This window comes from Miniopterus schreibersii, assembly GCF_964146895.1.
Source record: "Miniopterus schreibersii genome assembly, chromosome: 10".
NCBI classification, from domain to species: Eukaryota; Metazoa; Chordata; class Mammalia; order Chiroptera; family Miniopteridae; genus Miniopterus; species Miniopterus schreibersii.
In genome coordinates this window covers 42210399-42225972 of record NC_138110.1, presented here as the reverse complement: position 1 = coordinate 42225972, position 15574 = coordinate 42210399, and positions in this window count along the sequence as shown.

Genomic DNA, 15574 nt, shown 5'->3' with positions numbered 1-15574 from the left:
CTATGATTGCTCCAACTTATTGGCTGGACAGACTGCTCAGGCTGTAGTTCAACCAAGGGGAACCCAAATAGAACCTGTCAGTCTCACTGAGTTTAGGGGATAGAGATTATAGTTCAAGGAGGCTGAAGTGGCTAGGATGTGTGGGAAAGAGTATTAGAGAGAAGGGAGTTGCACAGAGAAGGAGAGCTGGATAGCTGTGGCTGGGTCTCTGGCTGAGCTTGGCTCTGTGGGTGATGAGGAAAGAGCCCCTGAGAAGCAGTAGGCCAAGCAGTTCTTGGAGCTCACATGGTTGGGAATAGTTCTCCCTTCCACCAGGTGGAATGAAAAGACTTTGTAATATATGGAGCATCAGGTAGAGTGCTCAGAAGTGTCTCACCTTAGTAGTGGGGGTAAATTCACTGTAAACTAAAAGCTGCTCTAACACCCTGACAAAATTTAAAGGCAAGCCTCAAAAGGATCAAATATCTACAATAACCTAATGGTGTGTCAGACAAAGAGAAAACACTTTAAATGAATACGTCTTTCAACAGTGTGAAATTCACAATGGCTGGCATCCCATCAAAAATCAGAAGTCATATAAACACACAAGAAAATATGACCGATCACCAAAAGAAAAGTAAATTAGCTCTGACCAAGTGGCTCAGTACACTAAAAGGTTGTGGGTTTGATTTCCGGTCAGGGCACATACCTAGGTTGTGGGTTTGATTCCTGGTTGGGGTGCATGCTGGAGGCAGCCAATTGATGTTTCTCTCCCCCCTCCTCAAATATCAATAAAAACATATCTTCAAGTGAGGATTTTAAAAAAGTAAATTAAAAATAAGTAAGTCCTGGGGATGTAATGTACAGTATGATGGCTATAGTTAATAATACTGTATTATGTATTTGAAAGTTGCTAAGGGAGTAAGTAGATCTTAAAAGTTCTTATCACAAGGAAAAAGTTTATAACCGTGTGAGATGGTGGATGCAAACTAAACTTACTGAGGTAGTCATTTTGTAATATATTCATATATCAAATCATGATGTTGTACACCTAAAACTAATACAATGTTATATGTCAATTATATATCAATAAAAGTGGGTAAAATCGCTTTATATACAAATATTATGGAAGTATCAAGAATAATTAGTTATTAATTCTTTGACCAGATAATGAAAATTCAAAGTAATTTTTAGTCAGTCATTTTAACACTGTAATCCCAACAGCAAAAGTAATCATAATTTCAAAAAAAATACTTAAGTATCTCTTGACATATTATGACCTATGTGTATATCAGTAATTTGTTGGTGATTTATAACTATGTAACTTGAAATGTCATTGCTATTGTTTTATGATCATTAACCTGTTTAAGTGAGCAGATCTCTATAATCTAAATAAAGTAATACATACTTGGTGGGGGGAAAAAAGGTGCATTAATAAAAACAACCCCAGAAATGACAGAAACGATAGAATTAGCAGACATGGACTTTAAACTATCTGATGTGACTATATTCTATATTTTTAAGAAGCCTAAGAAAAGATTGAGTATATTAAGTAAAGGCATGGAAGAATACCAAGGCATATCTTGGTGAATCTGCTCAAAAACATTGATAAAGAGAAAATCTGAAAAAACAGCCAGTGAAAAAAAGGACAAACTATGTGGAAGAACAAAAGTGGGAATGACACAGACTTCTCATGAGAAGCTATAGAAGCCAAAGGACCATGGAGCAAGGTCTTTAAAGTGTCAAATGGAAAACAAAAGCCTCTTCTCTACTGATGACAGTGTTCAAAAATTCAGATGAAATAAAGGCTTATCTGACAAACTAAAGCTGAGTGATCTACTACTAGCAGATCTGCACTGCAAAAAATGTTAAAGGACTTTCTTCAGACAGAAGGCAAATGGTATGAAATAGAAATTTAGATCAATAAAGAACGAAAAATAGCAGAACTGGTTAATGTGTGGGCAAATATAAAGTACATATTTTCATTTTTAATGTCTTCTTCTTCCTCCTGAGACACCTCTGCCAGAGGCAGTTTAGCCCAGCCAGATTTGCAGAGTATGTGTTCCCTCCACGCCAACTTTGGCCAACACTTGGGGTCTCAGGCTTCAGTGCCCCTCCCATCAGAGGTGCTGCCTGGAAACAGATGCAGGCCCCACCACTGATAGCATGTGCCATCCTCCATCTCTCTAGTCTCCGTAAATCCAACTCTACTCAGGGCTGGCCCACTTAGGAGGCTCTTACAGTGTCAGAGAGATATTTAGGAGATAAATGGGCAGGATTGGGCGTGGATTGAAGAATTGAAGGAGACGGAATTGCTCAGGAGGATTCATCGACCTAGTTGCAAGTTTGAGCAGCTGGGTGGATGGTTGTGTCTTCTGAAAGGGGAGCAGCCCAGAGACAGAGGAGAGGTGTGTGTGGAGGGCAGGGGTATAGCACCATGGCAAAAACTTGGGGTAAGAACTTACTGCTTTCAAAAGATATCAGCTACAAAGAGCCCTGACTGCAAGAGCAGGAGGCACTATGAGATGGTTAACCAGAAAGCAAAAGAGAATGATGTTTAAGTGATTAATAGGGTTGAATAAAAGAAAAAGGGTGAGTTCAAGTACAGGGAATTCTGAATTTTTATGCCATATATTAAAAAACAAATAAAATCTTCCCATCTTTGTGATGCATCAATAAATCTACATTAGGGCAGCAAATCTTTTACAATAGAGGAATTAAAATCCAGTTCTCTCAGGCATATAATCAGAAATTTTTTTACTGCTTTGGCAGTTACTGGAACACTTCCAGGTACTATGTAGTTTTTCTGGTGCAAGCTAACATTATATTGTTATTAGCACAAACTGTGTGTCCTGATTACTTCTAAGTATCCACTGCTGTCAACTGAGAAGTGATTTATGGATTACTAGTACCACTGGCGCAGTTTCAAGTGTTTGTTCTGTTCTACTCTAGGGCCCTGCTTTGCTTATTCACAGAAAGACATCTAGATAAAATTCACAGATGGAAGATTACAAACTTGAAACATAATGACCGTCACGTCCTGTCTTTAGATATTTGCATTTTGACCTTTACCTCAGGGCTTTATAGATAAAGTTGTTAAGAAAAGTCGTAAATGATTTAAACACTTCTGAAGAATGAACGGATATATGACTATTAAAATCTCAGTCTCTAAAATTTACATGAAAATTTCCAAAATTGCCTAGCTCATAGTTATTAAGACCTAAATAACTTTTCATACTATTTTTTACATAGTCTAGTGCCGAAAAGGGATAAGAATACAATATTTGTCACAAAGCTCACACACCTGCTGCAGGTACCCATCCCTTCTATCTCCATTTAAGGACAAACGTCTTCCTTCTGAAAAGGGGAGAGAACATGCAACTCCGTTTCATTTAAAACACTTTGGCAACAAAATACTCCCTCCCTTTTATAAATTATGAAAGGAGCGTTCCCTTTCCTGATCTTGAGTTTCTTGGTCTCCCTTCCCTCCCCTCTCCTATTTTAAAACAGACTAGGAGAATAGCCCATAGGAACAGGACTTTAGCCTGAAGAGTTACTAGTGACCATGATATTATATGAAAGCCACCTACTCCACTTGCCACAAGCTGGTTCTAAACGAGAGAAAAGCTATCACCCCTGAAGCCACATGGCTGGAACTGGTCAAAGTAAAGAGTTTCTTTCAGAGACCAGGAGACAGGTCCCAGAATCAGAGGGTTTTATTATGTAGATTTTATTTTGATCTCTCAGGTCGATCTTAGTTATCTAAACATACCCCCCAACCAAGTATGGCCAGTAACTGCCCATAGGAAGCCTCTCCAAGTAGATCTCCATGCCAACTGCAGCACATACATTAACACACCACCCCCTCTATTCCCTTCTGTTCTTTACACCTCAACATTCCCAGCTGGAAAGATCTAACCAGGCCTTAGAACCCTCGTTGCTCTCAGACTCATGTCAATACAGGCATCCAGTTCATGAGCTTCCCCCGCGGCCCAGTCCCCTTTCACCAGAATATCACATGAGAAGCGTGTCTTCCTCACACATCCCAAACAAGGAACCACATTGCCAAGGGGAGCTTTTCGTTTCACTGAAAAGAAAACTGTGCAGAGGGAGAAGAGAACAACTTGTTGCTGGGACAGAATCAAAAAATCTGAAATCTTCCTCTCGGGAGCAAGTTTCAGCAGTGTTGAAGTAAAGATGAAGAAATGATGGAAAGAAAAGAAAAATCCTTGTTTTCTTCTCAAAACTGAAATGGAGGGCGATTATCTAATACTAATAAAAATACAGCACATCACGTTTTCTACTCAGATGTTCATCCAGATCCAGCCGGTACTGAGTCAGCACTGGTCTGGGGCAGGCCCCTGCAGCACAAATGGCTGGCCCACAGTGGGAGAGGGCCCACAGTGGGAGAGCGCCCCCAGCCCCTAAAACCTGCACCTTCAGCCAGCTTCATGCCCCGTGTAAGTGGAAAATCACCGAGAGCTCTGACCTCTGGACAGGCATTCCCGGAAGTCACGGAATGAACTGGGGACAGGATTGTTTTTTTCCGTCTCACTGGACAAAGAGTGAGGCAAAATGAGAGCTGCTCAGTGTGTCGGTGCCTGAGAGGGAGGGGGGAGAAAAGGAAGACAGGAAGAGAATATTTATTGGTTTCAATGCATAAACTGCTTATCTATAAGGAATTAGACTGTTTTCTGTAAAGATTTTTAATAGGACTTTTTCTCAATTTTATATTTCTTCAGGCTTTTAATTAGCAGTTTTGTTTCTTATCTAGGTTACCTTGTGGTTGTTAACATTTCGCAAAGTTGCTCTGTATTTCTAATGCCGTAGTAAAGAAGGTTGTTGCCTTAAAATATAAGGCACCAAAGAAATATAAAAACTGTGAGTAAAAATATGCTAAACCATTTTAGCTAGAGTAGTAAAAAATTTTTTATTTGTATTTTAAAATATTGTCATGCTAAAATCACTCTATCTTATAAAGAGAGAGAGAGAGAGAGATTTTGATGTCCCTAGTTCTGCCAGAATCTGAGCCAATGACAGTCAAAGACGTTTTATGAAGTGGAAGTAGATTGATCTCCTGGAAGGCACAAATGCAGAGCTTATTTGTCCCATTTCCTTCCTACTTTAATAAGACAAAACTAAAATAAAAGGAAAAGTTAATCATAGCAAGGCTGAGGATTTCCAGAAAGTGTTCAGACCTTTGTTGATAAATAATTTAAAGCAAAATAAGTCAAGAGACTAGAAGTTAAAAAAACCCACCCAAACACACTTTACTTGAAATGTTTATTACAGTGGTATGTTATAGAGATATAATTGCTTATTATTATTGTATTATTTATGTATTATGTGGAGCTATATAGATATAGTATATGTTATTGTATTGTAGTCATATTATATTGTGTTATAGTTGTATATGATAGAGATACACACATGATAAATATTAGAGGAATTGAGCTCTCAAAAAATTGCATAAGCCCTTTGAGACAGCATGGATGGACCTGGAGATTATTATGCTAAGTGAAATAAACCAGTCGGAGAAAGACAAATACCACATGATCTCACTTATTTGTGGAATCTAATGAACAAAATAAACTGACCAACAAAATAGGTCTAGAGGCATGGAGGCATGGAAGAGACTGACAAATTTCAGAGGAGAGGGATTGATGGAAAGAGGTTAATCAAAAACCATATACTTATATGCATAGCCCATGGACACAGGCAATAGTGTGGTAAAGACCTGGGGTGGGGTAGGGGCTGAGTGGAGGGGGCAAAGGCGCGGGGGAATGGGGGACATCTGTAATACGGTCAACAATAAAAAATATATAATAAAAAAATTACATAAGGACCTTAAAATAGTAAAACATTTGGCACTGTTTCTCATTTCTATGGTAGCCACAGTTACAGAAATGCTATGTGTCCCTTGTCAACTCAGGAAGTTTGTTAAAAGACATCATTCAAAATAAGAGTCAAACTCTGGAAACTCCTTTTAAAATGAAATGGGGAAAATAAATCAGAAAATGTTTATTCCTCTAGCCTGGAAAGTACTTTATGTAGAAATAAGGTAAGTTACTGGGGGGAAAATTCTAACTCAGTTCTCTCTGCTGTGGACCTCTTGCTCGAGTCACTGAGAATTTCACAAGGTTACAGCATGACATTCTCTCATATGAAAGATATCCATCTGCCCATAGAAAGGTGAACATTCATTTCATGCCTGTTCCACCGAATCTTTCCAAGTGCTCGCCTTGAGTAGCTGGCAAAAATTTTGCAGAGCATGTGATGTCTTAAAATTAGTCAACTACTGATCAGAGATTTTGTAGCTTCTCAACACCTGACTTTTCAGGTGGGAAATATAGATGAGTTTGGCTGTTTTTGTTATCACACATTTATTCCTTCAAGAAATATTTATTGAGCAAAGACTCTGAGGATACAAAGGATGGAGATTTTCCCTCAGGGTCCTTGTCTAACAGATGAATGCCGGAATAAGAAGTAGGACATCAGCAACAAGCTCATGAGGAAGTACAGACACCATGCTATTATCTGAGCTCAGAGGAGGGGTGCAATGCTTGTTCTACAGTGAGGCGAAGATAAAGAAGAAAGTAAAATATAGGATTCAGAAAAGGCTGGTAGAAATAAAAGCATTTTATGAGCTTTAATGGGCCGGTGGGTTTTAGCCATTTTAAGACTTGGGGAAGGAATATTTCTGTCAGAAATCACTTGGTACCGTGAAGGCATCCCAGGAGCAGACAAGTCTACACAGGAGCGAGCCTCAATAAATGGCCCTGAGCAAAGAAGGCATCCATCAGAATTTCTTCTGTCCTTATTATGTGCTGAATTGTATTCCCAAAAATTCACTTGTTGAAGTCCTAGGCTCCAATACATTAGAATGTGACTATATTTGAAAATAGGGGCCTTTAAAGAGGCAATTAAATTAACATAAGGTCATTAGGGTGGGCCCTAGTCCAATATGACATTGCTCAGAATAAAATGCAGCATATCAAAGACAAAGGGAACATATGAGAGCTACATTGTAAATAATACTGGACTTTTGAGAAAACCACAGGAGGTGTATCTATCAAGCAGGTATGTGGCCAGTATGAGCTTAATTCTCATCCATTTGTCACAAATTTTGGCTTCAATGGATGAAAAGAGCACCATTTCGTCATGGGACTCAGAGTTCTGCCTTATCAACAGTGTGTGGGGGGGAGGTAGGTAGATTAGGGGGAAAGTCAGCTAGATTATTACAATCTCAGGAACCGTCTCAAATACAGCATTCAAAAGGGCTGACTGAAGTGATGCCAATATACTATCTGTAATTCTATTCACATCTCTCTCAACTTTACTCCTGCTTCCATTTTGGATATATGCCCAAGCAAATACTTTTTAAATCTTCATCCGAGGATATGCTTACTGATTTTAGAGAGAGAGGAAGGAAGAGAGAGAGAGAGAGAAAGAAAGAAACATCAATGTGAAAGAGAAGAATCGATTGGCTGCCTCTTGGAGGACCCCAACCGGGCATCAAACCCACAACCTAGGTATGTATGTGTCCTGACCGGGAATTGAATCTGCAACATTTTTGGTGCATGGGATGGAACTCCAACCAACTGAGTCATCTGGCCAGGGCCCAGGCATATTTTTTATTGAAGATAATGAAAGAATAAATTAATTAGTGAACAAGTTTCATTGAACAACATGATTCATTTATTCAAAAAATATTTATTACATATTTACTAGGAGTAAGATACTTTATTGAAAATTTTAAAGTTAAGAGCTATGAAGACATACAACGAGACAGTGAATAATGAGTTTGAACTGGTTTGGAAAGAATGACTCAGGCAGGGGATTCAGCAAGTGCAAAGGCTCTGGGGCAGGCCTGCATTTATCTATTATCACTTATTGTTTCAATAATAGAAAGTAGGGAAGTGTACCTGGATCATAGTGATTGAGGAGAAATGTAGTACAAGGCCAAAAGCAAAGTGCATGCATCAGATCACATAAGGCCATATAGAGTGAGGTAAGAAGTTTAGAATTTATTCTAAATCCAATGGGAACACAGTGGAGGATTTTAAGCTGTTTTAAGAAACAGAAATTCTGCATTAAACAATTTATCATAAGGAAATAGAGGTGATTTACTAAGATGTTTGAATTAAAATGTTCATCACAATATTATTTACACTATCAAAGCATGAAAAACAATTTTAATGCTAAAATATATTAGTTTAAAAAACTATAATAATCTAGTGTGGGAATGCTATGCAGGAATATTGATTGATATATTAATCAGAAAAGAAATTATATTTTCTTTTTTAAAGTTTAAAATCATATAAATAACTATAGAGGAAGAAAGATAAAGGGGGCATATGTGAAACTGTTAACTGTATATAGTGGGATTATGGGTGATTCTTTGTTTTCTTTTTTCTGTCTTTGTGCTTTACTTTGTTTTTGTATGAAAGCAAAACCAAATGTGAGTATATTTAGTTGTCAAAGAAAATATCCAACTGATTTTATTTCCTAGCTGTTTAAAAAATATACATCAACCAGCCTCAAAATTCTACCATAAGACTTCATTCACTTTAACAAATAAAGCTTTTATTTTACAGTTTTATTCTGACAGCATCTATCATAAAGAAGCAATTGACTCAAAATGAGTTACTTGATTGTAAAAAGAAATGGTTCTTATCAGAAAATAATGATGCCCATGAATAGACCAGAAGGTATGACATTCTTTTCTGATACTATATGGTTTTACAGGTAATTAGATGATCCTACTTTGGGAAATGCAGTTAATGCAGTAGCTTGAGTTTGAAGACATCCTGTACTGTAAGGCTTGACAAAAATAGTTCTGGCATCTTCCTGGAGGAAATGATAGGTGATAATTGCAATGACTATTGTCCATCTTGCTGGACGCAGGAATCAGCAGGCTGCCCTGTGCGGTGCTGCCTTCTATCCCATTTCTTGTGCTTCTACTTTAGACTCCAAACAGACCAAGAAAGGAAAGGAGAGAAAGGCAGGCAATGAGTCTGAAGGCAGAAAAGCAGAGATTTTTTAAAGAAAAAAAAAAGAGAAGTAGAAGGAAGAGAACCATGTCATGTTTTATATCCCCTTTGGCATGAAAGAGGGAAGACAATTACATTTATTATAAATAAGGCATTCATTTATTTATTCATTCATTCATACTCTCAACAAACACAGATTAGGCCCCCTCACCGGCCCAAGCCCTGTGTTATGACAAGAAAGAAAAGCATCTTCCCATCTAGGTGAACGAAACCAGACCAGTACTTTTTATTAATTATCTCTCTACTCTAAACTCAAACCTTGGCTCATGACTCTGCTTCACAAGCTTCATCATTTTCCAGCCTCTGGAATCACTTTTTCCTCCGTGTTACCTAGCCAAATCCTAATTTTTCTTTAATACTCATCTGTTCTATTAAGTCATCTTTAACATTTTCATCCAGGCCATGTGAATATTATTTCTTTAAACTCCTAGTTCATTTATAATGTGTATTATATTTACATGTTTGAATGAAATTGTTCTCTCTTTGTGTGCATTTTCTACTCAGTTTGTAAGGCGGGTTGTGTGGGTTCCTAACACTAGTTAACACAGAAATTGACAGGCAGTAGATGCTGATTGTTAAAACACCAATGTGGTAGACGTTTAGTTTGTCCTTCAGGAACTCTGAAGCGACCTAAAGCAGGTGATGATCACTTGGTGATAGCAAGAATTTATAGAAATGTGTCCATCTGTCATCATTTATTCATTCATTTAATAAATATTTATAAAAGATTCCATTGTGAGAAAGATGCATTCCCTTGACTTCTAGTTGTTTTGCTTGTAACCAAAATGGGGGAGTAAAATTCCAAATGAAACAGAAAAATTAAGAAGTAAGTTAATGAGTCCTTGGCTAAAGCAACCCCAGGCTATCAATGTCTCCTGCACAAAAAACACATGCTGGGTATATATTTACTTAGGTAAATTCCAAGAAGTACCTTAAACACTTTGAGGGAGGGGAATACGGAGGATGAGGTACCTTATTGTTTTCAGATTTTGACATAGGAAAATATTTTAGAGGTTCTGATATTTCAAAACTAAAGCTAATCATCATCAGGCTTCTCAATATCAATAACACCAAACATTATGTATTATCTCTATGAACTGCGAACTAGGCAACATGTGTAGGGTAAAATTGTGAATAAAACACAGACCTGCCCATAAAAGTTTAAATGTCTCAATGGAGAGAGAAAAGAATGTCAGCTGTAAGTTTGCTGGCTGTATCTAGAGGGTTGTGCAGGTATCATCCATCTCCTGAGAGAACACAGTCTTACCAGTAACCCATCTCATACACACCCTGGTCTAAAAAATATAGAAATGTGTCTTAGCCTTGGCCAGGTAGCTCAGTTGGTTAGAGTATTGTCCCAATATACCAAGGTTTCAGGTTCAATACTAAGTCGGGGCACATACAAGAATCAACCAATGAATGCACAAATAAGTGGAACAACAAATTGATGTTTCTCTCTCTCTCTCTCTCTCTCTCTCTCTCAAATCAATAAATAAAAAATTAAAAAAAGAAAGAAATGTGTCTTTATTTTCCCATTCAATTGCCCTGCAGTTAACACAGATCCCATTCCACTGAGATATTTGCTACGAGTCCCTTCAATTTCTAGTCTCACTCCCTCTTCTTGTCTTCCTTTACCTTCCTGGACTTTTTTCTACCCCTCTGCCCTCCTCCTGCAAGGTCCCTAAGATATTGAGCATTGTCCTGGGCTCCATGCTGCCAGGGCAGCCATGGGTATCTACTGGGCCTAGGTCTTTCACATTTGGTTCACAAGACAAGCAAATCTTTCTCTTACTAATATTGATACATCTCTGTAATCTGTGAGCAAGGTAGAAAGGGGAGGGCCAACGAGAAGAAACATCCTGTCTTGCAGCATATCCACTCAATATAATGCAAAGAAGATATGTTATTTAAAAGTATGTATTTGCTAGGAATAACTTTGGCTCTGAGAAATAAAACCCCAAAATAACAATGATTTAAACAAGATAGGGGCATATTTTTACTTATGTAAAGTTCCACAGGTAGGCCTCCAACCCTGGGTCTACTCCATGGAATTCCCAGGGACCCAGTTCCTTCCAACTCACTGCTCTATCATCTCTAGGATGTGGCCGTGGTCTCCATGGTCCAAGGTAGCAGCTAGATCTCCTGCCATCAGATTCTTATTCCAGACAGTATGATAGAGATTATGGCAAAAAGAAGAGACAAGGGATACAAGTCAGCTGTCTTTAGAGAAAGGGTCCCAGAAGTCACCGTACTACAATCCCACTTATAGCTCATTGGTGAGAACTTCATCGCTGGGTTACTGCAAGCCACAAATAAACCTAGGAAATAGAATCTTTTCTGAATGACCATGAGCTCAGCTCAAAATTGGGGGCTTTCTATAGAAGGAGAGAATGGCTATTGCAAAGAAACTAGCTTCTCAGCCACAAATAGCGAAGATACTTTAGGAATAAAGGGTAGATAGAGATCAATTTAAAATTAGGAGAATTGGAGAGGTGAACCATGGGGCAAGGGGCGGGAAATGGGATGGGGGACGCAATGGCGTATGGCATGTAGCTTTGTCAGCAGTGCGGCAGCCGAGGCATGGAGCGCTGGGGATGCCGCACTGCATGTACCCTAACGTGGAAACCGAGAGTTTAGCGGTCTAGGGTGATAATAAGAGCTTAGTTGAAAAGAAAGACTGTGGACCCCAAACCAGTGGAGCCAGGCAGGGGAAGAAAGTCCCTTGAGGTCAGAAACTGAGTCAAATGCCTCATTATATCTCCCAACTCCAGGCACATAGTAGCTTCTCCATAAATATTTCGCTGTAAATGAATGAGCTGAGTATAAGACAGAAAGCCTCAGGAAAGTGCCTACTGAGTAATACAGACAGAGTCAGAGGAAGAGAGGCCACTTCAGGCCAAGGTGGTTGAGAGACTTCCTCTTGGTTTTCCCCCCCACTAGTGTTTTGTCTTCTGATCTTTCTTCTATGACTTTATTAGAGTTAACTCCTCCTCTTTGCATCCTGCACTGGGTCTTGCACAGTGCACACATTCCAGGCATGTTTACAGACTGGAATGCAAATCAAGTCCTAACTGGTATTTTGTTGCTGGTCCTTGATCGTTTGTCTACTGGGAGCATGAAGCCTCCTGAATAGAGGAGTTGCTGTTTCTGCTTCCTGTTTCCATCTCTCCCTTGGCCCTCACCCAGTCTGTCTTACTCATTTTACAGCTGCCTGGGCAGCCTACGTACAGTCCTTTTTAGCCTCTATCCCTTTCATCCTCTGCTGGCTTTGAAATAAGCGCCCCTAAGAGCACACCCTGGTGCAGCCCAGCCTCGACCCGGAGTGGCCCTCCCGCCTGCCTCCTCACAGACAGAGCTCTGCCCTCTCTGGGCTCCTTCCCAGGATGCTCAGCATCTCCTCGTTAGATCTTGGCTACCTGCCACCGGGATTCGCTCTCTGTTCAGACGGTCTTGAGTAAATACTTTCTGTTCAACCCAACCCCGGGCCATCTGTGGGTGGCCCATCTGCACAGTTTACCCATTTCAGCAAGCAAGAAGTAGGCCAGACCATTTGATAATACTCAAACCTTTTAAATCTGTTATTCTGGAATTCACAGACTACTTTTCCATAATGGAAGTCTTTTTCTGTGGGCCAGCAAGTGAGTTGAGCATAGCCCAGTGGCAGAATCATGAAGCTAGACAGGTTGGGTTCAAACCCTCCACTTTGCGACTGTGTGTTAGGTCCCCCACCTCAGCCGCTAGAAAACTGGGATATTGCAGTGTCTACCACATGGAGATTTTGTGAGGATTTGATGAGTTAATTCATTTAAGAAGTGGGCAGGAAAGTGCCTAACACATAGTAGGTATATAGTAAAGGGCTTCTCTTCCCATTTCCCTGCATTCCTCCCTGCCTTGTTTTCCAGAGGGTAACTCTTCAAAGGGGAAACAACAATATATTATGGAAATGGGAAAGGCCTCTGTTCCCCTTTGTAGAACAGAAATCATTGGACTGTACATAACCAGAAATTTATTTTTGTGGAATTTTCTTACTTAGCTTACATAAAAGTTTTACTGAAACTATGTTATTTTTATGTGAAGTGTGTTTTTGGGTGCTTCCTAGTTGGGATGTCACTTCGGTGCCCATAAGCAGTACATACAGTTGATAACACAGTTCAGGCTCAGGTCATGGTCCCCATTTCATACATGGCCAAACTAACACTCAAGCAGGTGAAGCGCTCTGCTCAGGTCACAAGTCAAGTAAGTGCGGAAAGAGTGGAACCCAGGCCTCTCAACGCCTCGCCCAAGTTACTTCCTCTCTCCAGCCTTTGTGAGATGAATTTGTGACTTGCTGTTAGAGTATGAAGAGAACTACGACCTCCACTAGGCTGGCGAGTAGAAATGGCAGCTCCCTGAGACACCTATTGATTTCCTCTGTCACGCTGCCGTGGAAAAATCCAGCTTCCCATGACCCTCCCCAAGGAGCCTGGGACGACTTCTGTATCATGTGAGGTGAGTGACAGCTTTGCCCCTGACAGGACGAGGAAAAGTGGGAGGGGTGGAGTAGAAGATGATAGAATCAGGGCAAGAGTCTTGTTCTTGAGCAGGCTTTCCTAGATGGCCGCTGTCTACACAGTATGCTTCCAAGGCCCACTTCCTTCTTCATCTCGGTTTGTTGGGATTACTAGAGTTACGTTTTAGGCAAATAAATATATAGGATCATATTTTCATTTCATGTGCTGATATAATTAAAGCAGGAAGGTGAAGGACACTGGCTGACTTAGCTATGCCCTTAAGAAGTTTGTAAAGATTATTTTCTCTCTCTCTCTCATACCTTTTTCAGGATTTTTTCTGTTTATATTGATTTGTACGGATATTAAAACTTTCCTCTTTCTGTACTCCTAATGATTAAGATGACATTGTTTCCCTGGTTTATAACATTTTAGTGGAGCACGGCAGAAAACAATGTATGGGAAAAACTAAATTTTGCAAAGGCATTACATAAAGTTGAACATATATGATGATCACTTTGTCTCATAAGCTAAATTGGCTTATATATTGTGGTGACCAATGATTTAGGCTCTGGAGTCTGCCAGCCTGGGGCCAATTGCCACTTGTTAGCTGTGTCACCTAGCAAGTTACTTGATGTTCTGTGCATCAGCTTTTCATCTGTAACATGGAGATAATAGTAATGCCTACCGGTTAGAGTTGTTGTGAGGATGGGGTTAATATACATGTAAAGCACTTATTAAGACTGCCCTTATTATTATCCAATAAATTATAGCCTTATTCAGAGAATCCACAGAAGTTAGAGATAATGCCCATTTGGATAGTTACAAGAAATCTCTTAGGTAAAAATGTGATTTAATATTTATGTGCTGTTTGTTCCTGTGTAAAAAAATGGATTTCCTTTGCAAGTTCTTGCAAAAAGTTGAAACATGAAATGGCAAATCACATGTTTGAGATAGAGACCCTATTTAGCTTAGTTGGTATCTAAAGCTAACATATATTTAGCAACAACTTCTAATAAAGAACAATTTTTAAGAAGCAAAATGTTTGTCTTCACTTTATAACTTTTGCTTAATGTTTTGGCCCTGCAGTAGGCATTTGTCACCTGCTGGCTGCTTAATATCCAAACCCCTTTCTTATGTTCAGGGAAGATGCCACTATCTGAATCTGGGTGGGAAAAGCCAGAAAGAGACCTTGCCTTATTTCTCTCTGCCTTGTTTAGAACCTTTTCAGGTATGCAATCTATTTTCAGGTATACAAACTGAAAATGCAAACAAGGAAGAAGAAAAGTTTCACAACCAGGAAAGGGTGTACTGTGAGTCAGGAGGTTATGCTCTCTTCCCAACTAGCTCCACTGTGATTAACTGGGTATCTCTGGGCAAGTCACGCAGCTTGCTCAGTTAGTTACTAGCTTCTGCATCAGTATATATCAAATGCAAATGAATCCACTGACTGCACTGGAATGATGTAAGGATTAATCAGTGAATGAATTAACTGGGGCTATTCATATAAAGTTGTGTTTCTATTGTGTATACTAAAAGATAAAATATGTTTAACTCACAAATACTTATCCCATGACAGGTATTTTAAATTTGTTTACCTAAAATTCTTAAGAATTTCTCTACTATATATGATTATAAACATTAATTTATTCTAGTCTTCATACAATTATGAAAGCATAATAAATTTTCTATTATAAGTCCAAACTCCATTAATTCTAGTTTCTGGACATTTAGGAAATCTTTCTTCCCCAATCTTCTCTTTTACTTAAGAATCTATTTAATAGTTACCACCTTTTTTTAAGCTTTAATTAAATTGTCTATTTCATACTATATTATTCCATATTCTTTGTTCTTATTTCTTTTAACGGACTTCTATTCAGCTCCCATGTTTTTTGTTTTTTGTTTTCCTTTTTCTTAAATAGATGCATTGCTTACCCTCTTGAGAAATGTGGATTAAAAATTTCCTATGACTTCTGTTAATATTACAGTAGTTCTTACTTATCAGCAGGGGATATATTCCAGGACCCTCAGCAGATGCCTGAAACCACAGACAGT